The sequence below is a fragment of the Pseudorca crassidens genome, chromosome 4, assembly GCF_039906515.1.
Source record: "Pseudorca crassidens isolate mPseCra1 chromosome 4, mPseCra1.hap1, whole genome shotgun sequence".
NCBI classification, from domain to species: Eukaryota; Metazoa; Chordata; class Mammalia; order Artiodactyla; family Delphinidae; genus Pseudorca; species Pseudorca crassidens.
In genome coordinates this window covers 143,013,573-143,039,638 of record NC_090299.1, presented here as the reverse complement: position 1 = coordinate 143,039,638, position 26,066 = coordinate 143,013,573, and the positions used below count along the sequence as shown (strand labels likewise).

At 35.1% G+C, this 26,066-nt stretch overlaps 1 protein-coding gene and 1 pseudogene across 3 annotated transcripts in view; both read left to right on the top strand.

The window, feature by feature from the left end:
* The window catches only part of GRID2 (glutamate ionotropic receptor delta type subunit 2), a 1,388,195-nt gene that overhangs the window by 665,581 nt on the left and 696,548 nt on the right, over nucleotides 1–26,066 (top strand). The window lies entirely within an intron of this gene.
* Nucleotides 19,889–23,977, top strand: LOC137223279 (nucleolar protein 56 pseudogene; annotated as a pseudogene).

The window sequence follows — 26,066 nt, the reverse complement described above, 5'->3', positions numbered from 1 at the left end:
CAAAGACTTTCTTTGGGATAATAAAGTTTTAAGACTTTTTGATTTCAAAAGAAGATAAATGTCATATGTATTCACTGAAGTTTCTTGTTTGTGTTAGCTATAGACTGCCCTTGTAACTCATTTGCAGTATAAACTCCTTTCAGATAGGATCATGAAAGAGCCCTGTTTATGCTTCTCTCATCTACAGCAGTCACCTTTTGAATTCACATTCTTAATTTACAACATGCTGCTTCTTTTAATCCTTTGCTGCTATAATGATGCCATCATCTTCTGAGCTCATTAAGGTCCCACATAGGTTTATATGTGTTGCAGTGACATCTTTATCTTTCAGAGCAGTTTGGAAACCTGCAGGGATGTGGAATTACTACAGATGGACCGTTATGCAAAACTGAGTATATCAAGCCTTCCCCAAACTGAAAAGGGAAAGTATTCTGGAATGTAAAAGAAACATATGTTCCAGCCAGAGATGTTGGTCTGTGGAGGTCAGATGTGCACATTAATTGCTTTCTGTTAACAGCTTAGAGGTGGCTGACCATAAGGACTTATTTATGACTTTAAGAGGTCTCAAAGAAGAGCCGTGCTGGTAATTTACTTGATTATAAACCTTCTATTCTTGAAGGAGGTAACACAGAGATCAGAATCAGCCAATGCTTGATTGAAATTGGAATATAAATGAAAGAAAATGGATAATTATAATACTGAGCAGACTGGAAAACAAACCATCAAATCAAAGAGTAGCACATCCAAAGAAACCACTAATCCTGAATCATGATCTTCTAAATGGAATAATCTGATCTTTCAAAGTAAGCAATGAGAAAAGTGACCTAGATTCCAGAACTCTCAATTTATAAATACCGTTTCCAATTATAACTATCTTTTTTATTCTTAGTATATTATTCATTAAAAAGTTTATTTATTTTCAGAAGTTCTAACTTATAGGATTAACTGAATCGGGAACTGAAAAGTGGAAATGTCACCCATGACTAGTATATAGTTTACAATGGAGCATGAAGACTCAAGTATATAAACAGCTCAAAAGTAATTAGGGGAAATAATGGCAGGACAGAAAGAAGATTGAGTTTCATGGCGCCATACTAGTAGTTCTAGTACTAATTCATTAGATAAGCCAATAATAAAACATTCTTTTTATTATCACTGACACATCCATTTTAGCAAACATAGTACAGCAAGCAAAAAGCACAGAGTAGGTGTGCAAAGGAGCCCAGAGAGAAGAAATGTTCAGTCTTACAAAAATTATATTATGTGTCTGTGTATTTGTCATTGACGTCTAACTTACTGGGCAAATTACTTTTCCAGGGTCAAATAAGGAAATTGTAAAGGAAGCACAGAATTTATTGCTCTCAAATTCCCCATCTGTTGCCTAGCTACTGAATCTTTTTGTATTTGTAATAGCTTAAATTCAAGTATTCTATAGTGTAAAAATTAGAATCGGAGCATTTCTTTCTTTTAAATTCTGTGAGATAAAACACAAGTATCTGCTACCAGGATTGATTTTTGCATGCCTTATTTCTTTTACTAACCTTCTAGAAGACTTCTTTCAGTCTCATTGACTAGAATTTTGTCAGTGAACTCCCATAGCTTCAGAGTAGTCTGGGAAGAAGAGTATCTGTTTTTTTTTTTATATCTCAAATGTGGAAGATGCGTAAGGAAGAAGAGTTGTTGGGAAGGCATCTTAGTGTCCAATGAACAGGATCTGCCATAAATCTTACCTGCATTTAATATAAATTTTGCACTTCACCTATGCACAGAACTCACAAAGGATTGCTAGGCAAGGCCATTAAAGTTTACTTCTTGTCAGATAGGCGTGTTCAGAGTTGAGTTTTATTCCATTCACTTTCTCCTCTATTTTTAGGAAATAAAATTACACTGAAAGTTGATGTGTATAGCCATGTTGTAAAATTCAGATTTTGCTGATTTTTTCTTTCTCTTTAATTTTGCATATTCCACCTTCAGTTTTATTCTTTAGAGTATTCTCTCCCCAAAGAAAGAAGGTTGTTAGTGTGTTGCAGTGAAGCTAGTGCATTGAACTGCCAGACAATGGGCTCTCAAATAAAGATTACATGAAATTTTAAATTTAATAATATGAATAACAGAGTAAAAGCTAACAACAAAGCTAGGTTTAATGATCTCTTCTCAGGCCTATGTTTTCATAATCGGAAGCCAATTTTTTAAGCATTTGCTGACCATTGTTATGAATAAATTAGTAAGGACCATATCTACACTTCAAGTAAAGTGGATACATTTTTTACACTTTTCTCAGCAATAACCTTCATGGGAATATTTTACATTAATTTTTTTCCTACTCGTCCACTATTCACTACTTTCCTACTCATTCAACTTTAAAGTTGGGCAATGTCTATATTTGTCAATATTTGTTTTTATTTGGACTTAGAATAATTCAACTACTAAGATTTGCCAATAAAATCTTCCCTCTTTTTTTGAAGAGTAGTTCTTCAGATCTGTTGGATTTGGTAACCAGCAAGCTGTCCACTTTGTGTGCCATTACATTTGGCTCCACGGATTCAACCAACTGTGCATCGAAAATATTTGCGGGAAAAAAGCCCTCTAGAAAGTTCCAAAAAGCAAAACTTGAATTTGTTACAACTATTTACATTTACGTAGCATTTACATTGCATTTACAACTATTTACGTAACACTTACACTGTATTAGGTGTTATAAGTAACCTAGAGATGATTTCAGGTACCTGGTAGGATGACCAAACCAAGGCTTAATACCTAGCCTAATTGAAGCTTCTGCCTCCCTTAGAAGGGGAGCCTTAACCAGTCAGTTGGGAATTTGCTGGTCAGCACCAACGAGGTAATCTGTCACTTAGGCCCTCTCCAACCCCCAAAGGAAGATGAAGTCATCTGCCACAAAGACCCCTTTCTTCCCCCATAGGTAGGTCATCTAAGCCTGAAATAATCTTTTTTTTTTTTTTTTTTTTGATAACTTCCTTGTCCTACTATTAAAAACCTCTCCCTTTCTGTAGCCCTTTGGAGTTCCTCTCTACTTGCTAGATGGGATGCTGCCAGATTCATGAATTGTTGAATAAAGCCAATTAGAGCTTCATTTTTTTTTTAAAGTATGTGGTAGGATGTACAGTAGGTTGGTTACATGCAAATACTACACCATTTTATATAAGGGACTTGAGCATTCGTGGATTTGGTATCTGCTAGGATCCTAGAACCAATCTCCTGAAGATACTGATCATATTGCTTAAATCATGATCCAAGTTAGAATCTTGTTTAGTTTAAGAAAATAGAAAAGTTCCCTGAATCTCTCAACTTCTATATTGTACAAATTTTTCTTGCTAGTACATACTGAGTTTTCTTAAAGTCCATTGTATATGTACAGTTTAATACCTAAAATTATTTTAAAATATCCTAGTTAAAGGTATCTTTCATTTGGCTCATTTCAAATATGTGTTTTTCTTCATCCATGAATTTAATGCAAGGTTAATATATTAAAATATTCTATTCTATTATATTATATTCTATTATAAAAGAGATTTCTAGTGCTCAGTTCACTTTGGTATCAGAATGTTAGCAATGCTCTTGCAGCAAAAAAGGCAGTGTATTCAATCTGTCCTGACACCATATAATCATTTGTATTGCACTTAATCACACTGTAGAAAGACAGCCATCTTGCAAAATCTCACCAAAAAATACATTCTATCTCTAGAAACACTAGGAGCTCTCTGTAATTTGAGCTTGCTAAGTGGCAAGTACATATAACGCAAGTACATCAATCAGGTTAATGCAAGGAATACACTTCCATTTGATAACATTTGAAATGCATGTCTGAGATGCAGAAACATAATTAAGGCAAATGAGTATAGCATGTTAATCTTCCGATCTAGAATAGAAAAAGGTATGCAGATTTCTCCAACTTTTACTAATGATTGAAATGAAAGTCAAATTATCTGGACAAATGAGTTGTTTCATTTCAGACTAAGATGGGGTTGCTTAAATTAAGCACAATTCACATCTGGACTGGAGGCTCAGTTGTTGTGTGTGTGTTGAGAGGACGTCATGTGTAGGATATTGAACAGCGTCTTTAGGATATTCTCTTGCTGCTGGGAACATCCCTCACATCCTGATGTTAAAAATAAATGTCTACAAACACTGCCAGATGTCACCTGGCATTCAGAGCTGTCCCTAGTTAAGAACCACTGGACTAATGGCTGAATCAAATTATTTCAATTTTATGTTGTCCAGTTTGGACATTTGAATGTTATGGAACATATTAAGAACAGTACGTTTTTGGTACTATGTATGTAGCAAATATTAGTTTGGTTAACATTCATCTGTCAAGAAAAAGATAATTAAATACATATTTTATGCCACATACAAAGATAAATGAGAGAAACTGTTCTGTTGCTCACCGAGTTCTTAAACTTTCCTCATTCTGTTTTACAAATAAAATAATTTTAAAAGTATTTTTAAATTAATTAATTTGATGTTTTTTAGTTTCTGCTGTACAGCAAAGTGAATCAGTTATACATATAGCCACTCTTTTAGATTCTATTCCCATTTTGGTCATTACGGAGTATTGAGTAGAGTTCCCTGGGCTATACAGTATGTTCTTATTACTTATCTATTTTATGTATAGTAGTGTGAATGGATAAAGAAGATTGCATATATACAATGGAATATTACTCAGCCATAAAAAAGAATGAAATAACGCCATTTGCGGTGACGTGGATGGACCTAGAGATTGTCATACTGAGTGCAGTAAGTCAGAGAAAGACAAATATCATATGATATCGCTTCTATGTGGAATCTAAAAAATTGGTACAAATGAACCTATTTACAAAACAGAAATAGAGTCACAAATGTAGAAAACAAATTTAGGTTACTAAGGGGTAAGTGGGGGAGGGATAAGTTGGGAGATTGGGATTGACATATACAGACTACTATAAAAACTATTCTTATAAGTGTGTTTCTAAACTATTTTCTTATCTTTACAAAACAAAACAAGATCACTAATGTATAAACCTGCTACTTCTACCTATTATATTGATACCTAATTTTTTCAAATTATCTAGACGACTGCCATCTTTAATATTTTTCATGTAGAATTCAAAGTGCCCACAAACTGGCGCTTTGTAAGTAAACTTTTTTTAATTTACTCTTTTCTCAGAGATCTGTTTCTTTGTCTGCCTGTAGTTTAAATTAAGACCAATAGGGAGTCTATGTTTAGTCAAAGCACAGCTAGATATTTTGATGGAGAGTTTGCTTTGGCATGAAATGCTGCTGTTTATTTGTAAACCTCTCTGTGTATGTAATTTGACAGAATTTTAGATTCCCCAGTTAATGAGGCTAGCAGCAGCCTCTATCCCCTGGGCCCAGTCAATCTGATACCGTCTCGGTGTAGTTTGTCATAGCTATGTTGACTTCATTTCCTGTACTGAGAAAATAAAAATCAGATTCTTCAAGTTGTAGGAAATAAATTTTCTTACTTATCTTCCTCTGATTTCTCACACCCTTATAGAGAGTAGATTTCTGAATACTTGCTACATCTCTAGAGAGTAATGTGTTGAATAGATGACAATATTAATCAGTATTTCTTTTTGAATGATCTATATATTTCAATAGATATATTTCTTTCCAAAAGTCACATGTTTTCAGTGCTAGTATCAACCTCTCTATATAAGCATGATTATATAATGAAATGGAGCAGTATTTATGTTAACTTGATGACAATTGTAATTGCACGAGATCGTAAGTGCTGATCAGATGAACCAGAATAGGCAGGAAGAATTAGATCATTGTAAATTCTCAATATATGTTTGTTCAACAAACGTGTTTTTACCCATGCCATCATTTTTTAAATGTCTTTAAGTTATTTTGTTTGTTCAAGAGTAAATTTACAGAATTTATAGAAGCCAGTTGGCTAGTTAATTGAATGCAAGTTTGAAGATTTAATTGTACAGTACCGACAGAGTGAAATGCCATTCTAGAAATATTTATTTTAATGCTATGTGTTTGTCAGATTTCTCCTATTTTTGATGAAGTCTAACAAATATCTCAAAATTTTAGGGGCTTAAAATGAAAGCATTTTTCTCACTCAGGTCTGTGAGTGGACTGGAGGGACTCCAATTCAGGCTGTATGTAAGGCTCTTTTTATGATGGATACAGGAAGCACCACAGACCAGCCCCAAAGCATAGCTACTAGCATTCCATTGACTTTGACAAGTCACATGGCCAAGCCCACGTCAATGGGCAGGGAAATAAAACTCTGGCAATTCCAGTGATGGATGCTGCAACATCAGTGATAGGGATGTACAATTCTATTAAGGAAAAGAGTGAAGAATTGGGAACTGCTTGTACCACAAAGGACTGAATTGTCAAAGCAGACAACCGTCTCACAAGTATTACTCAACACCCACCCTTACTAATGATTGGCAAAGAATACAACTAAAAACTAGGGACAGATACAGGAGTCCTCTCTGGAATGGTCTCCCAACCTGTCAGACGCAACTTCTGAAAGTACCTTTTTCTACACTGGAACACAGTTTGGTTTCAAAGGAATAGGTAAGCACCCACGATTTGTATGGCTTCTTAGATACTTAGATATCACACTGAGCTAGAGAGACAATATGTTTTATTGATTTTAGGTCTCTCTTTTCTAATATAGATATTCAATGCTATAAATCTCCAAGCACTGCTTTCACTCCTTCTCACAAATTTTGGTAAGCTGTGTTTTTATTTTCTTTTAGCTCAAAGTATTTTTAAATTTCTCTTGAGATTTCTTCTTTGACCGAACTGTTCTTTAGAAGTGTGTTGTTTAATCTCCACATATTTGGGGATTTCCCAGTCATCTTCCTGTTATTGATTTCTAGTTTAATTCTTCCTGTTATTGATTTCTAGTTTGAGAGCAAAATTGTGTGATTTCTTTTTTTTTTTTAATTTGTTAAGATGTGTTTCATGGTCCAGAATGTGGTCTATCTTGGTGAATGTTTCATGGGAGCTTGATCAGAATGTGTATTCTGCTCTTGTTATATAAAGTAGTCTACAGATGTCAATTATATCCAGTTGATTGATGGTGTTGTTGAGTTCAGCTATATTCTTAATGACTTTCTGTCCGCTCGATCTGTCCATTTCTGGTGGACAGATGGTGTTGAAGTCTACAACCGTGATAGTGTATTCATCTATTTATCCACGTAGTTCTGTCAGTTTTTGCCTCATGTAGTTTGGCGCTCTGTTGTTAGGTCCATACACAGGAAGGGTTGTTATGACTTCTTGGAGAATTGACCCCTTAATCATTATGTAATGCCCTTCTTATCCCTAAAACTTTTCTTACTTTGATGCCTGCTCTGTTCAAAATTAATATAACTACTCCTGCTTTCTTTTAATTAGTATTAGCATGGTATAATTTTCTCTAACCATTTACTTTTAATCTATATGACTTTATATTTAAAGTGAGTTTCTTGTATACAACATACAGTTGGGTTGTGCTTTTCAATACACTCTGACAGTCTCTATCTTTTAATTGGTAAATTTAGGCCATTGACCTTCAAAGTGATTATTGATATAGTTGGGTTGATGTCTACCATATTTGTTACTGTTATCTGTTGTTACCCTTATTCTTTGTTCCAATTTTTGTCTTTCAGTCTTTCTCTGCTTTTTCTGGTTTTTGTGTGAGTATTCTGTGTAATTCAGTTTTCTGTCTTAGCAGATACATTATATTTATTTTTTTACTTTTTTTTAGTGATTGCCCTAGATTTTACAATCCATTTACATCTAATCCAACTTCACTTTCAAATAGTACTCTACCACTTCATGGGTAGTGTGAGTACCTTATAATATCAAAATAATCTTTATTCTTTCCCCCATCTCTGTATCATTAGGGTCATTAATTTTACTTATATATAAACAAATATACTATATATATATAATAAACATACATAATCATATACTGTTGTTATTATTATTTTGAAAAGAATAAGAAAAATAAAAAGTTTTGATTTTTTTTTCATATGTTGCTTCTTTGATGCTTTTACTGTTTTTATATAGATCTGAGCTTCTGACCTCTGTTATTTTATTTCTCTCTAAAGGACTTCTTTCATAATAAATCTATTGGCAACAAATTTCCTCAATTTTTGATTGTCTGATAAAGTCTTTATTTACCTTTCACTTTTGAAAGATAATTTCTCACAGTACAGAATTCTAGGTTGCTGTTTTTTTTTCTCACAACAGTTTAAATATTTCACTCTACTCTTTTCTGGAGTGCATGATTTCTGAGAAGTCAGATGTAATTCTTATCTTCGTTCGTCTATAGGTAAGGTATTTTTGCCCTCTGGCTTCTTTCCGAATTTTTTCTTTATCTTTATTTTTTTGTAACTTAAAAATGATATGTCTGGTTTTAGTGTTTTGGGCATTTATCCTCTGGTGCTTTATAAGCTTTCTGGATCTGTGATTTAGTATTTGACATTAATTTGGGGAAATTCTCAGTCATTGTTTCGAATATTTCTTCTATTTCTTTCTCTTTCTTCCTCTTCTAGTACTCCCATTACACTTATATACCATTTGTAGTTCCCCTACAGACCTTGGATAGTCCATTCTGTTTTTGTTTGTTTTTATTTTGTTTTGTTCAGTTTTTGTTCTCTTTGCTTTTTGGTTTTTGAGGGTTCTATTGATATATTCTCTAGTTCAGGGATGTTTCCTCAGTCATGTCCAATCTACTAATAAGCACATCAAAGGCATCCTTCATTTTGGTTACAGTGTTTTTCAATCTCTAGCATTGCATTTTGGCTTTTTCTTAGGATTTCTGATACTCTGCTTATATTGTCCATCTGTTTTTGCAGGCTATCTGCTTTATCCATTGGATCCCTTAGCGTACAAATCAGTAGTTTTAAATTCCTGGTCTGATGATGCTAACATACCTGCCATGTCATATTCTGATGCTTGCTCTGTCTCTTCAAATTGTGTTTTTGCCTTCTTGTATGACTAGTAATTTTACCTTGATAACCAGACATGATATACTGGGTAAAAAGAACTGCTGTAAGTAGGCCTTTAGTAATGTGATGATGGTATAGGAGGAGGGGAAGCATTCTATAGTCCTATGATCAGGTATCCATCTTTTAGTGAACTTATATCTCTGCATTGTGAACTTCACAAGTGTTTCTCAGTTTTTCTCCCCACTAAAGTGGGAGAGGATGGCTAGAGCAGGCTAGAATTGGGTATTTCCCTTCCTCAGGTAAGTTAGGCAATGATAATACCCCAGAAAGTTAGGCTCTGGTTAAGTAGTATCCCTTAATGATAGGCCTTGTTAAGAGGAACAGAGTGCTCTGGTATATTTCAAAATGGTTCCTTTTCTTGTCCCCCTGCCAAAACTCAAAAGGATTTTTCTCTGACATTTACTGCAGGAATGTGGTCAAGCTCCTGGAAGCAAATCTCACAATACTGTGGCATCCCTCCCATGACTGGGACTCTTTGGAGTTTTTAACTCTCAAAGTTGTCTGCCATGGCCCTCCAGCAATTAATCAATTACAATTCAGTTTAGTCTACTCAGGCATTGGTTTCTGGTGGTTTCCCTAGTGAATCCCTGCTCTGGTAAGCTGGTCAGCTGTGATGACTTATATTTGTCTGTCTTTCTTTCCATATCGGGGGCAGTGGTTTGCCCTGTTTCCTCCTATCTTATGGAACCAAGAAAGTTTGTTGGCTTTTCAGTCTCTTCAGTTTTTTACTCATTGCTAGGACAGCATGGCCACCCCCAAGCTCCTTACATGCAAAACCAGAAACCAGAAGTCCAGTAGTATTCTTTAATGTAGTTTTGGCTTATGGTCTTCTCATTTATATAATATCCAAATCTCATAATTCTATCTTTAATTTAGGAATGAGATTGGATAATGTGATCAATTAAAGGTGGGAATTGGGGTGAGTGTTATTTTCTTTTCACACTTTATATTTACCAAAATTAAAGTAAGGGAAGGAGGAAGAAGAAAAGGAGGAATAATATACCAATTACAGATGAAGTTATCCTTGGATCCATACACAGGTCTAAAGAATATTATACATTTCTACTTCTTGTGTAATGTCTTTCTGGCTAGAAGCTGAAGATAACAGTTGACATATTCACCAAAGATCATTTCTTAACATAAATATGAGATGTTCTCCAATAGCTATACTCCTTGCAATGATGTGAACACAGTATAAACACAAATATCACATATCCTCTTGGACTCTAATTCCTCCTGATATTTTACTCATTGGTCTAATCCCTTCATTCATACTCTTCAGAAAATGCAACTAGAGTCTGTCAGGGTCACTTCAGGACTAAAAAGAGATGTCCATTACACATTTTTAAAAAATAAACCTTTAGGTGGTTTCAGACTCAATTCAGTACTTTTGTACTCTTTCAAGGGAACAAAGGTAGACTTGATGCTATAAAAATATTTTCCGTTTTCAGAAAAGGAAGCAGTTTCCATATCAGTGCTCATATTAGGGGAGTGGTTGTTTCTGACTTACATTATTTGCATCGAGGTCATCACTGTCTTTAAAAGAGCAGATTAAAATTCCATGTATCTATCACGAAACAGGTTGCTGGAAAAGTTTATCCTAATACAACAGTATCTGTCATGTTGGATACGTTATTATTCAAAATGAGCAAGCCCCCAATTTATTGTACTAAGATAACTGCATTGTATTTTAAGGCTCTTATTTATCAGCAGTGATACTCTGATATTCCCTTCACTTTTCTTGTAAGGCAGAAAAAATGGAAAAATAGTATGGTAAAATTCAACATATGAAAATCATTTGCAGCTTGGAATTATGATGATCTCATTTACCTTTAATTAAAAGAGATTGAGGGACTTACCTGGTGGTCTAGTGGTTAGAATTCTGTGCTTCCACTTCAGGGGATGGGGGTTGGGGAACTGGGATACCACATGCTGTGTGGCATGGCGAAATAAATTAAAAAAAAAAAAGAGGTTAGCACCAAGAGTGTATATGTTTTCACTCATATCTATTAATTAATATTATATACCAAGGATTCTGTTTCAGTGCACAATTTGATCCACTTTAGCCTAATCCTTAATGGATATTCCATAAGGAATTATGTGCAGAAGATACATACTTGATAACAATCGAGTTTTACAACAAACTTTAGTTTTACTCAGGGCAGCAAATCTGTAATTAATTCCTCCTAACTCTTTGTAAACAAATCTCATTTTCTACCCATTTAGGCAGCCTAAACATTACTGTATTCAAATTTATAGAGTGAAACATAAGAAATGATCTTGAATGATGCTGAGGATGATATGGCTGTTGGTTTTCTGTGAGTTGTGAAAATTGCAGATGCTAAGGTTCATTTTTCTAAAATGTATTTTTCTGTTTGGGAACAAATACAATTTCATTTTATACAGTTTTGCATTTCTGAAACCAATGCATAACTATCAATTAATAGCTGCAATAATAGCTTACATTGTTCACATATTATACTATTTCCAAACTTAATGCCTATAAGCATTAGTACCCTCATTTTGCAGGTGAATAAACTGAGACTTGAAAATTTTATTTCAGAAGTTACATATCAAAGCTGCGTTTATCCCTTCATAAGATGTTTATATAGAAGAATTGTATTTTATTCACCAAAGTCCATAGTACAGCTTCTTAATATATATTTGTTTAAATCAAATTGAATTGTCTTTTCTCAGTGTCCCATGGTATCAAAGGTTAAATAATATAAGTAGTATATATGTGTGTATATATAATATAGAGTATATATTATACATTTACTATATTAAATACAACAGTATACAGTATATAAGAATATAATATTATAGCACTCATTATAATACTACTTATTCATATATAAGTAGTATATATACTTCTTATATTTTTTTCTATCACCACTTACAGAGAATAAAATCAAAAATAACATTTTTCTACATAATTCTCCTGTATGCATTTATTTTTCTGCTTTGAAATAGTAATGTAAGAATGCAACCATAATGCTTTGGGCTTTGGAAATAGAAGCTAATTTTATAATTTTATAAATTATAATGATAGAATTGTAATTTTAGAAATACAAGCTAATTTTATATCAGCATTCACTAGCTCCTTAGGACATATACTAGTTAAATTCAAGAGCTCCAAGAACAATGGATTGTTATATTTCTCTCTCAATGCCCAGCTGCATTTGTCTAAGCTGTTTCTTCCAAGTGTAGTCTCCCTAATAAGCAAATACAAAGCCTGTATAGACTAGCTGGCCCTAGATTGGGTTGATCAAGGTAGAACTTACTGCTGAGAATCACTATTTAAAGAATGGGTTTACCCAAACTTCCAGGCCTTTTCCCCTGAACCAAAGATTGTTGTCCTTTACATCCAAAACTTGAAAAGAAATGAAGTCAACACCATTTCCCATTTTCTATTGCATCCCAGGTCTTTGGTGTCAGTCTCCTAAATACATTTGCATACATTTAAAGACATTTCACTTTAATGATTTAGTTTAGTTTGTTTTAGTCTAGTGATCATTGTTCTTAAAATTTCAGTGATGAATCAATGGAACAATAAGTTTATTCCAAGTAGCTTTGCTACTTATTTCTATTATACATTTGGCAAATCATTGTGTTCTTGTTTTATAAATGGAAATGATGATCCCCTAAGCTAATTTAATGTTTAAAGAATGGTAATTGAATAAGATACAGATTATCACATATTTGCGTTTTTCAATATAAAGTTAAGAAAGAGGGAATATAGGCCAAAAAAATGTGTCAAACTTTTTTAAAAGATTTTTTAAGATAATAGTAAATTTTATTTGCATTTTTCATTTAACTTATGGGTAGAGAAAGAATGCTATGAGTTCTAAGAATCATAAGAACATCTAAACCTAGTTTTAAAATGATGTAAACCAAGAGATTATATTTAAAGGAAGATGTCATTTAAATTCTGATAAAAAACTAGTCACTGTGGGTCATTGACATTGGTTTCTTTTCAGCACAATTATACTGTCTTAGCAAGATGTTTCAGGGATATATGCATTTTGTACAAGTTTATTTACTCACAATGAGAGAACATTTCAAGCTGATACCTTTAATTATTTTAGCTGATTTCTATGATTGCATTCATGGAAGGGCCAAAAGAGGTGACTGTCTGTGGGTAATCACTACCAGTCATAACGTATGTGTAGCTCTAAGGCATGCCCAGCTTGGAAAACTGGTTTGATCTCCTTCAGAAAATTCTAGTAAAAGAAACCACGTAAGAAATATAGGATGGGAACATTTCCAGAATAGTTAAAAAACTAAAATTCAGAACTGTAGCTTGAAATGCAAAAAGGAATTTCATGGAATCTATAATATTCTTGAATTATAATATTCAAACACAGCTTTGCACATAATAGGAATCCAGTAGTCATTTGCTGCATGGATAGTGACTTGAAATTTTCTCTACTACCTTACTTCATTTTCCTTTGTTTTTTAAGCGATATCCTAGCCATATCCTATCTGCCTTTCCTAATAGACTAGTTTATAGCATCCCTTCCTGAAGTCTAGTCTGTTAAAAATTCAAATTTAAAACCATTGTCTAACTTTTACTGAGCACTCACTGTGTATCAGGCACTGCCCTAAAATATATTAACTAATTTAATTCTTACTAGTATGTATTCATATCATTTCCACTTTAGTGTTAAGGAAATAAGACCCTTACAGGTTAAATAACTTCCCTAAAGTCTTACAGATAAAAAGCACAGGTCCTGGAATGAAAACCCAGGCACTCTAGTTTCAGAATACACATGTAACCAGTGCATTTGAGTTTAGATTTTATTCTGCCCTAAATATCTTTCAAATGGTATTTGTGCTATCTCTGTATTATACATTCCATAGAAAATCAGCATGTACTGGTACCAAGATATATGGAGAAGAGCAACATAGTGACTTGACTACATTTGTTTCTTCTCATTACTATGAAAGCTTTACTCAGTAAACAGGGCATTATTTTAAGAGGATGAGAGTGATTACTATTGCTATTCCTGGGTAAACACGTGCCTGGAAAAATCGTTACCTAATCAGCAGTTCTCTCTGCCTGACACATACGTGACTACTCCTCTATGGCATTTACAAGTCCTAGTACTCTAAAATTTCTCCTCTTAGGCTAACACTTGGACAAACCACTCTGATTGCTGCACTATAAGTTGAATTATTCTCAGTGAGGTTGCCCAGGAGTCTAGAGATGGTATACGTGTTTTGAAATTAGAGTTCTGTTGCTTCTTGAATTATCTCTTTTGCCATATTACTTATGAACCTTCAAATAAGAGGAAGATTGTGTCACAGTGGTCTGGTATTGCTTTTCCCAAAGGAAAAAGAACCTCATTATTTAGATCTTTCCTCCCTCCACATTCCAGGATACCATTCTCCTGCTTCCTCAGTTATCAAGATCAAACGCTCCTTCAAGATCCATCTTATTTTTGGTTCATCAAGTATTTCTTAAGCATGAACTCTGTGCTAATAGAAAAATGAATAAGAACATGGTACCCTTTTATGGGACTTAAGAGTTATTGTTCTACTTTAGCAAAAAAATTAACCAACTACTTCAGGCAAAATTGATGCAACTCATAATAAAATGTGTGGCCTATTTGAACCCAAATAATATTTGCATACGTAGCAATATGGTTTCTTTTATTTATTTTTTTAACGTTTTTATTGGAGTACAATTGCTTTACAATGGTGTGTTAGTTTCTGCTTTATAACAAAGTGAATCAGTTATATATATATATATATATATATATATATATATACACATATATCCCTATATCTCTTCCCTCTTGCTTCTCCCTCCCTCCCACCCTCCCTATCCCACCCCTCTAGCTGATCACAAAGCACTGAGCTGATCTCACTGTGCTATGCGACTGCTTCCCACTAGCTATCTATTCCACATTTGGTAGTATATATATGTCCATATATACACTACCGTCTCTCACTTTGTCCCAGCTTACCCTTCCCCCTCCCCATGTCCTCAAGTCCATTCTCTAGTAGGTCTGCGTATTTATTTCTGTCTTCCCCCTAGGTTCACCATGACTTTTTTTTTTTTTTTTTTTTTAGATTCCAGATATATGTGTTAGCATATGGTATTTGTTTTTCTCTTGCTTACTTACTTCACTCTGTATGACAGACTGTAGGTCCATCCACCTCACTAAAAATAACACAATTTCATTTCTTTTTATAGCTGAGTAATATTCCATTGTATATATGTGCACGTCTTCCTTATCCATTCATCTGTCAATGGACACTTACCTTGCTTACATATCCTGGTTATTGTAAATAGAGCTGCAATGAACATTGTGGTACATGACTCTTTTTGAATTATGGTTTTCTCAGGGTATATGCCCAGTAGTGGGATTGCTGGGTTGTATGGTAATTTCATCTTTAGTTTTTTAAGGAACCTCCATACTGTTCACCATAGTGGCTGTATCAATTTACTTTCCCACCAACAATGTATGAGGGTTCCCTTATCTCCACACCCTCTCCAGCATTAAATGTTTATAGATTTTTTTGATGATGGCCATTCTGACCGGTGTGAGATGATGTCGCATTGTAGTTTTCATTTGTATTTCGCTAATGATTAATGATGTTGAGCATCCTTTCATGTGTTTGTTGGCAATCTGTATATCTTCTTTGGAGAAATTTCTATTTAGGCCTTCTGCCCATTTTTGGATTGGGTTGTTTGTTTTTTGATATTGAGCTGCATGAGCTGCTTGTAAATTTTGGAGATTAATCCTTTGTCAGTTGCTTCATTTGCAAATACTTTCTCCCATTCTGAGGGTTGTCTTTTAATCTTGTTTATGGTTTCCTTTGCTGTGCAAAAGCTTTTAAGTTTCATGAGGTCCCATTCATTTATTTCTGTTTTTAGTTCCATTTCTCTAGGTGGTGGGTCAAAAAGGATCTTGCTGTGATTTATGTCATAGAGTGTTCTGCCTGTGTTTTCCTCTAAGAATTTGATAATGTCTGACCTTACATTTAGGTCTTTAATCCATTTTGAGTTTATTTTTGTGTATGGTGTTAGGGAGTGTTCTAATTTCATTCTTTTACAAATAGCTGTCCAGTTTTCCCAGCGCCACTTATTGAAGAGGCTGTCTTTTCTCCATTGTATATTCTTGCCTCCTTTATCAAAGATAAGGTGACCATATGTGCATGGGTTTATCTCTGGGCTTTCTCTCCTGTTCCATTGATCTATATTTCTGTTTTTGTATCAGTACCATATTGTCTTGATTACTGTAGCTTTGTAGTGTAGTCTGAAGTCAGGGAGCCTTATTCCTCCAACTCTGTATTTCTTTCTCAAGATTGCTTTGGCTGTTTGGGGTCTTTTGTGTTTCCATACAAATTGTGAACTTTTTTGTTCTAGTTCTGTGAAAAATGCCATTGGTAGTTTGATAGGGATTGCATTGAATCTGTAGATTGCTTTGGGTAGTAGAGTCATTTTCACACTGTTGATTTTTCCAATCCAAGATCATGGTATATCTCTGCATCTATTTTTATCATCTTTAATTTCTTTCATCAGTGTCTTATAATTTTCTGCATACAGGTCTTTTGTCTCCTTAGGTAGGTTTATTCCTAGGTATTTTATTCTTTTTGTTGCAGTGGTAAATGGGAGTGTTTTCTTAATTTCACTTTCAGATTTTTCATCATTAGTGTATAGGAATGCCAGAGATTTCTGTGCATTAATTTTGTATCCTGCTACTTTACCAAATTCATTGATTAGCTCTAGTAGTTTTCTGGTAGCATCTAGGATTCTCTATGTATAGTATCATGTCATCTGCAAACAGTGACAGCTTTACTTCTTCTTATCTGATTTGGATTCCTTTTATTTCCTTCCTTCTCTGATTGCTGTGGCTAAAACTTCCGAAACGATGTTGAAGAAGTGTGGTGAGAGTGGGCAGTCTTGTCTTGTTCCTGATCTTAGTGGAAATTGTTTCAGTTTTTCACCACTGAGGACGATGTTAGCTGTGGGTTTGTCATATGTGGCTTTTATTATGTTGAGGAAAGTTCCCTCTGTGCCTACTTTCTGCAGGGTTTTTATCAAAAATGGGCGTTGAATTTTGTCGAAAGCTTTCTCTGCATCTATTGAGATGATCATATGGTTTTTCTCCTTCAATGTTTTAATATGGTGTATCACGTTGATTGATTTGCATATACTGAAGAATCCTTGCATTCCTGGAATAAACCCCACTTGATCATGGTATATGATCCTTTTAATGTGCTGTTGGATTCTGTTTGCTAGTATTTTGTTGAGGATTTCTGCATCTATGTTCATCAGTGATATTGGCCTGTAGTTTTCTTTCTTTGTGACATCCTTGTCTGGTTTTGGTATCAGGGTGATGATGGCCTCGTAGAATCAGTTTGGGAGTGTTCCTCCCTCTGCTATATCTTGGAAGAGTTTGAGAAGGATAGGTGTTAGCTCTTCTCTAAATGTTTTATAGAATTTGCCTGTGAAGCCATCTGGTCCTGGGCTTTTGTTTGTTGGAAGATTTTTAATCACAGTTTCAATTTCAGTGCTTGTGATTGGTCTGTTCATATTTTCTATTTCTTCCTGGTTCAGTCTCAGAAGGTTGTGCATTTCTAAGAATTTGTCCATTTCTTCCAGGTTGTCCATTTTATTGGCATAGAGTTGCTTGTAGAAATCTCCCATGATCCTTTGTATTTCTGCAGTGTCAGTTGTTACTTTCCCTTTACATTTCTAATTCTATTGATTTGAGCTTCTCCCTTTCTTTCTTGCTGAGTCTGGCTAATGATTTTTCAAATTTGTTTATCTTCTTAAAGCACCGGGTTTTAGTTTTATTGATATTTGCTATCATTTCCTTCATTTCTTTTTCATTTATTTCTGATCTCATCTTTATGATTTATTTCCTTCTGCTAAATTTTGGGGTTTTTCTGTTCTCTTTATCTAATTGTTTTAGGTGTAGGTTTAGGTTGTTTATTTGAGATGTTTCTTGTTTCCTAAGGTAAGATTGTATTGCTATAAATTTCCCTCTTGGAACTGCTTTTGCTGCATCCCATAGTTTTGGGGTTGTCGTGTTTTCATTGTCATTTATTTCTAGGTATTTTTTGATTTCCTCTTTGATTTTTCAGTGATCTCTTGGTTATTAAGTAGTATATTGTTTAGCCACCATGTGTTTGTATTTTTTACAGAATTTTTCCTATAATTGATAACTAGTCTCACAGCATCGTAGTCAGAAAAGATACTTGATATGATTTCAGTATTCTTAATTTTAGCAAGGCTTGACTTGTGACCCACTATATGATCTCTCCTGGAGAATGTTCCATGAGCACTTGAGAAGAAAGTGTATTCTGTTGTTTTTGGATGAAATGTCCTATAAATATCAATTAAGCCCATCTTGTTTAATGTGTCATTTAAAGCTGGTGTTTCCTTATTTATTTTCATTTTGGATGATCTGTCCATTGGTGAAAGTGGGGTGTTAAAGTCCCCTACTATGATTGTGTAACTGTTGATTTCCCCTTTTATGGCTGTTAGTATTTTCCTTATGTATTGATGTGCTACTATGTTGGGTGCATAAATATTTGCAATTGTTATATCTTCTTCTTGGTTTGATCCCTTCATCATTATGTGTGTCCTTCTTTGTCTCTTGTAGTAGTCTTTATTTTAAAGTCTATTTTGTCTGATATGAGAATTGCTACTCCAGCTTCCTTTTGATTTCCATTTGCATGGAATATCTTTTTTCATCCCCTCACTTTCAGTCTGTATGTGTCCCTAGGTCTGAAGTGGGTCTCTTGTAGACAGCATATACGGTCTTGTTTTTGTATCCATTTAGCCATTGTATGTCTTTTGGTTGGAGCATTTAATCCATTTACATTTAAGGTAATTATCGGTATGTATGTTCCTGTTACCATTTTTTAATTGTTTTGGGGTTTTTATTGTAGGTCTTTCCCTTCTCTTGTGTTTCCTGCCTAGAGAAGTTCCTTTAGCATTTGTTGTAAAGTTGGTTTGGTGGTGCTGAGTTCTCTTAGCTTTTGCTTTTCTGTAAAAGTTTTAATTTCTCAGTCAAATCTGAATGAGATCCTTGCTGGATAGGGTAATAATCTTGGTTGTAGTTGTTTCACTTTTTTCACTTTAAATATGTCCTGCCATATTTAATGGCAGAGTTTCTGCTGAAAGATCAGCTGTTAACCTTATGGGGAATCCCTTGTATGTTATTTGTTGTTTTTCCCTTTCTGCTTTTAATATTTTTTCTTTGTATTTAATTTTTGACAGTTTGATTAATATGTGTCTTAGCGTGTTTCTCATTGGTTTCATCCTGTTTGGAACTCTCTGTGCTTCCTGTACTTGATTGACTAGTTCCTTACCCATATTAGGAAAGTTTTCAACTATAATCTCTTCAAATATTTTCTCAGTCCCTTTCTTTGTCTCTTCTTCTGAGATGCCTATATTTCGAATGTTGGTATATTTAATATTGTCCCAGAAGTGTCTGAAACTGTCCTCAATTCTTTTCATTTTTTTTTCTTTATTCTGCTCTGCGGTAGTTATTTCTACTATTTTATCTTCCAGGCCACTTATCCGTTCTTCTGCCTCAGTTATTCTGCTATTGATCCCTTCTAGAGAATTTTTAATTTCATTTATTGTGTTGTTCATGATTGTTTGCTCTTTAGTTCTTCTAGTTCCTTGTTAAATGTTTCTTGTATTTTCTTCATTCTATTTCCAAGATTTTGGATCATCTTTGCCATCATTATTTTGAATTCTTTTTCAGGTAGACGGCCTATTTCCTCTTCATTTGTTAGGTCTGGTGGGTTTTTACCTTGCTCCTTCATCTGCTGTGTGTTTCTCTTTCTCATTTTGCTTAACTTACTGTGCTTGTTGTCTCCTTTTCACAGGCTGCTGGTTGTGGTTCCCGTTGTTTTGGGTGTCTGCCCCCAGTGGCTAAGTTTGGTTCAGTGGGTTATGTAGGCTTCCTTGTAGAGGGGATTGGTGCCTATGTTCTGGTGGATGAGGCAGGATCTTGTCTTTCTGGTGGGCATGTCCACGTCTGGTGGTGTGTTTTGGGGTGATTGTGACCTTATTATGATTTTAGGCAGCCTCTCTTCTAATGGGTGGGGTTCTGTTCCCTTCTTGCTAGTTGTTTGGCATAGGGTGTCCAGCACTGTAGCTTGCTGGTCGTTGAGTGGAGCTGGGTCTTGGCGTTGAGCTGAAAATCTCTGGGTGATTTTCATCGTTTGATATTATGTGGAGCTGGGAGGTCTCTGGTGGACCAATGTCCTGACCTTGGCTCTCCCAACTCAGAGGCAAAGCCCTGACGTGTGACTGGAGCACCAAGAGCATGTCATCCACACGGCTCAGAATAAAAGGGAGAAGAAAAGAAAGAAAGAAAGAAAAAGATAAAATAATATAAAGTAAAATACAGTTAAAAAGTTATTAAAATAAAAAACAAAAAATCAGTAGTAGGAAAAGTTTTTTAAGTGATTACTATATAGTTTCTTTTAAATAAACTTCTTGCCTACTGTTGATTAATATTGGGTGGCTTAGACTATTTCAGGCAACCATAAGCTTCCAAGGAGTGTGGACACGTTGTATTACACTGCTGTTGTATTCCTTTGGGTATGTCCTTAATAGGTGATTGAATCAATGATTATAGACATTTGTCTCTAAGTAATTATAATCTTTAGTAATCTGTTACCTCAAACTATACTTCAGGTTACTTCAAGTAAAAGAGTAGAGTCCTGTGAATAAGTGTGATACAAATTATATTACTGCATTACTTTGCTGTTAAAAAAGGACTTTCATGGCCAGTCCTGGTGTCTGAGTGATACCCTGGGCCCAGCACAGGGACCAACTTTCCAGATCAGTGACATTGGATGCCTTCCCTCTGCCTCTGGGAGTGGTGGCTTGGCATGAGAGCCCTGAAGACAAGGGGTAACACCCCGAAATATGAACTCATTTTCCACTCTACCTTCATTGGCCGAGCAGCTGCCAAGAACAAAGGCCGCATCTCCTGATACCTGGCAGACAAATGCAGTATTGCCTCACGAATTGATTGCTTCTCTGAGGTACCTACCAGTGTATTTGGAGAGAAGCTTCGAGAACAATCTGAGGAGCAGCTGTCCTTCTATGAGACTGGAGAGATTCCACCAAAGAATCTGGATGTCATGAAGGAGGCAATAGTTCAGGCAGAGGAAGCGGCGGCTGAGATTACTAGGAAGCTGGAGAAACAGGAGAAGAAACACTTGAAGAAGGAAAAGAAAGGGCTGGCTGCGATTACCCTGGCGTCTTCAGAAAACAGCAGTAGTACCCCGGAGGAATGTGAGGAGACAAGTGAAAGACCCAAAAAGAAGGAAAAGCAAAAGCCCCACGAAGCTCCTCAGCAGAATGGAATGGAAGACCCATCTGTCTCTTCCAAACCCCCCAAAAAGAAATCTTTTTCTAAGGAGGAGCTGGTTAGTGATCTTGAAGAGACAGCTGGCAGTGAAGTCTTACCAAGAGGAAGAAATCTTTCCCCAAAGAGGAACCAGATAGTGACCCTGAAGAGTCAGGAAACAAGAGGGTCCCCAAGAAAAAGAGGAAATTCTCTTCCAAGGAGGAGCCTCTCAGCAGTAGACCTGAAGAGGCTGCTGCCAGCAAGAGCAGCAGCTCCAAGAAAAAGGAAAAGCTCTGAAAACTCCTCCCAGGAAGGTTAGAATGGACATTTCCCTAGTAGGGCATAACTTACAGAGATATTTCCCAACCCATCCCCTATAGCCCGATAAAAATAAAAACAAGTTCACGAGTCAAAAAAAGAAAAAGAAAAAAGAAAAGGACTTTCGCATACATGTTTTCATTTGTGATTAACAAAAGCTGTGTGAGGCAAATTGGGCATAATGATCACCATTTGCTTTATAGGTATTTCTGAAGGTAAAAAGAGATTTAAAAACAATGGCTTTGAAATGAAATCTCTAACATTATGGGAAATATCATTATATCATTACCAATGTGGACAAAACATTTGTTTGCAGTTGGAGCCCCAAAGTCTCATTAAAACAATCTCCCTGGATATCATTTGTGGGAATAGTTCAGGGTGGTATGACAGAGAAGGTGCTATGAAGTATAAAACACTGCAGTGTTTCATGGAAAGACATAGGAAGGAGACTGTCATCATAAGAAATGGTATTTCTAGAGATTTCTTCTTTGATATAAATCCAAATGAATCCTAATATCTTAGTCTGTTTTGTCTCTGAAAAATTGTCCGTAATCACAATATTATGTTAGAACATTCCCTTTCCTCCTTTTTTTATGGGGGGACAGGGGAAGAGGGAATAGAAGGTGTTAAATTTAGTGCTCTGTCTCTATGTATATATGTTAGACACATTCAGAAGAAAATGGTTCTGTTACAAATAGATAAACCTTTCTTTGAAAGAGTCGTAAACCCTTACACAGTGGAAAAAAATTTTTTAATGCTGGGGCAGTTTAAACAGGCATATAAATAAAAGCCATTATACTCTTGTCATTTTAAGCTTGTAAGAGTATTCTGGTTTACAAAAGCTCCCAACCCCAACATGGAAACAGGAAAACAAACATGGCCTTAAAATGAATCAAAACAGAGGTATGTAAAGCCAACTTTAAGAAACAGAAAACCATTTTATATTTCTAGGTCAAAATGCAACCAATTAAGTAAGAATGTGCCAACTAGAGGGAAGATTGATCAGTAATAGAAGCAAGGAGAGAGAGAGAGAGAAATATTGGTGTAATGTCTCCTGGGAAACCATCTAGTCTAATCACCACCTTTAATGCAAAAAGAAACTGAAACCCAGAAAGAAAAAGTGATTCTTGTCCAAGGCTGATCACTGATTCACATTTGAACCAGAACTAAAAATCAGGATTCTTCACATACACCCTAGGTTTCTAAATTATAGAGCCAACACATTTCCCCTCTCTGAAAGCAACAGTTTCTAGGCAATAGGAGAAATACAGCTGGCTGGTCTTCCCTGGTGGCACGGTGGTTAAGAATCTGCCTGCCAATGAAGGGGACACGGGTTCTAGCCCTGGTCTGGGAAGATCCCACGTGCTGCGGAGCAACTAAGCCTGTGCACCACAACTACTGAGCCTGCACTCTAGAGCCGGTGAGCCACAACTACTGAGCCCACGTGCCACAACTACTGAAGCCCATGTGCCTAGAGCCTGTGCCCCAAGAAAAGCCACCGCAATGAGAAGCCCGTGCACCGCAACAAAGAGTAGCCCCGGCTTGCTGCAACTAGAGAAAGCCAACACACAGCAACGAAGACCCAACACAGCCAAAAATAAATAAAATAAATAATAAATTAAAAAGAGAAAGAAATACAGGATGCTTATTTGGTTGTTTTGTTGTTGTTATTTTTTCATGCTGGTGTCAATGATTAGGAAGATTGTCAGGCTAGCCTAGTGTTTTGATTTTGTATCTTCCCTTGGAAGAAACATTATCTTTGTATGTTTAAGTAACTTGCACACAAAAATTAGCATCAAAAATTTAAATACAGGCCTTTCCAATAACTTTCACAGTGCTGCTTAAAAAAAAAAGCAGAACACAGAAACTTATAAAAGAGGCCATATGACTTAGTGAGAAGCTGTCTTTTGAAAAAGTTGCCACACATTTTATTCCATGCTTTTCAGGAGTTATCTCCTTTCACTTCATAATTGCTGCTAGCAGTGGCCAAGCTAACTATTAAATAGTGTTTTTGACCTTATGAACTGTTTCATAGTTCTGTAAAGTACATAGACATTTTTTCCCCAGGAATAGAAATGCTTCTGATACTATGTTGAAAGGCATTATTAGTGAAATTAGAATATGATAACAAACTGCAGATGGTAAAAGATTACTTCCTGGCAGAGAATAAATCCAAGTGCATTTTATGCTAAGTGACATGTGATTATCCATAAATTGTAATAGTGGTGATAGATTCACAAATGGAAAACTGTGATCTAGCTGCTGTTGCCAAATATATGTCTGAATCAGATCAAGATAAAATCACATATTAAAGATTGAGAAGAAAATTAAACTAGTTTTGCAATTAATTGGAATATATTACATTAGAAAATTATGAATTTTCATATTTGCTACAATAAAGCATACAATTAGCCATTTTAGTTCACTTAAAAACCATAGGTTCTGTTTAGTTTAAAATCATCTGAAACATACACATTATTAAAATATTATTTTAATCATATTAAATTTTTAAATGGATGTTTATACACTAAAGAGGTAACAGACTGGATTTGATGTATTACTGCTACAAAAGCATCCATGGAGAATATTGTTTTTAAAGACATATTAAGTGTTCTAATCTATTACATATTATATTGTATTCATGCTTTTAAGAAGTATTTACTGAGGTAAATATTTACGGAGATTCCCTATATGCCAAGAACATCTGAGTAAAAAAAAAAAAAAAGGCACAACATCTCTGCTTTCATGGAACTTATTTATGCTAGTCCTATTACAAAGGAATATTGATGTTTCTAAATAGTGCATGTAGGGAATGCTAAACAACACCTTTGTTATGAAGGACAACTTCTTCTCACTTTTCCCCTGCTACTTTTGTCAACTCCATTTAGGATTCTTCTTTATCAGCAAGAGTAGACTGTTTCCATGAAACAGTCAGACTTTGAGTAACATTAATGTGCTACGAAGACTAAAAGTAGTAGTGTAATTTGTAATGTAAGTAAGCTACCTTATTTTGTATCCACTTTGGAGATCAGACTGCAACTATACCATTCATTCAATTATTCATTCATGCAATTCATTCATGCAATTCATTCAATGCCTATGTAGACTAATCTTTGTTCTAGGTTTTGTGCAAAGGAGACAAAGCTCCTGCTCTGTTGTAGCTTATATTTTCTTGGGAAGAAAGACTGAAAATATAGAAATGTTAAGGAAAAATGTTAAGGAAAAATTAGAGTCATGAGATAGAGAGTAACATGGATGCTGTTGAAAGAGAGGCTGCAATAGCATAGGCTTAGCATGAGGGAATAAGATGAAAGAATATATGAGTAAAAAGCACCCAGGCAAAAGAAACAGAGTGAAAAGAGGCTGCACTGAAGAGAAAAAAAGCCCTGTGTGGCTAAAGTAGAATGAGCAAGGCTGAATGTAATAGGGTTAGGTTCAGAGTTGTGACCAGGTGTGAGCTTATACAGGGCCTAGGGGCCTTATAAGAAAGTTCCCTTAAGAGGAGTGATTTATTTTTTATTCATACAATTAGTATGCCTGAATGTCATTGCTGTCAAGGAATAAAATATTAGTAAAAGGAATAAAATTATTCCTAGAGATAGTCAAAACAGTGCACTCTTTCTAATCCTTAAACTCTGTCTAAATGTAATTAACAAACTATGATTGAATTTACAAGATTCTAGGAACTGGGTTTCAAACAAACATTGGAGAAGACAGTGTCTAATCCAGAAGACTGGCACACAAGTAGGTAATTACCCCAGATGTTGGAACTGTCAGAAAGAAACAACAAAAGTAACTGTACTTAATATGCGAACAGGAAAAGTGAATAACATAAATGAATAATAGGGGAAATTTAGCAGAAAAAGTTTAGACTAAAGCAGTACATTAAAAAAAATGTAAAGAACTAAATATCTATATTAGAACAAAAGAAAGGTCTAAAATTTGTGATCACAGATTCTACCCTAGAAAAAGAAGAGCAAACTAAACTCAAATTAAGCAGAAAAAAAGGAAATTATAAACATCAGAGTGGAAATCAATGATATAGAAAACAACAACAAAAAAGCAACAGAGAAAAATCAACAAAACCAAAAGCTATTTAAGAAAATTAATAAAAGTAATAGTCCTCAACCAGTCCCTCCCATCAGGAAACTTGCACAAGCCTCTTAGATAGCCTAATCCACCAGAGGGCAGACAGCAGAAGCAAGAAGAACTACAGTCCTGCAGCCGGTGGAACACAAAACCCATTCACAGAAAGATAGACAAGATGAAAAGGCAGAGGGCTATATGTACCAGATGAAGGAGCAAGCTGAAACCCCAGAAAAACAACTAAATGAAGTGGAGATAGGGAACCTTCCAGAAAAAGAATTCAGATTAATAATAGTGAAGATGATCCAGGACCTCGGAAAAAGAATGGAGACAAAGATCG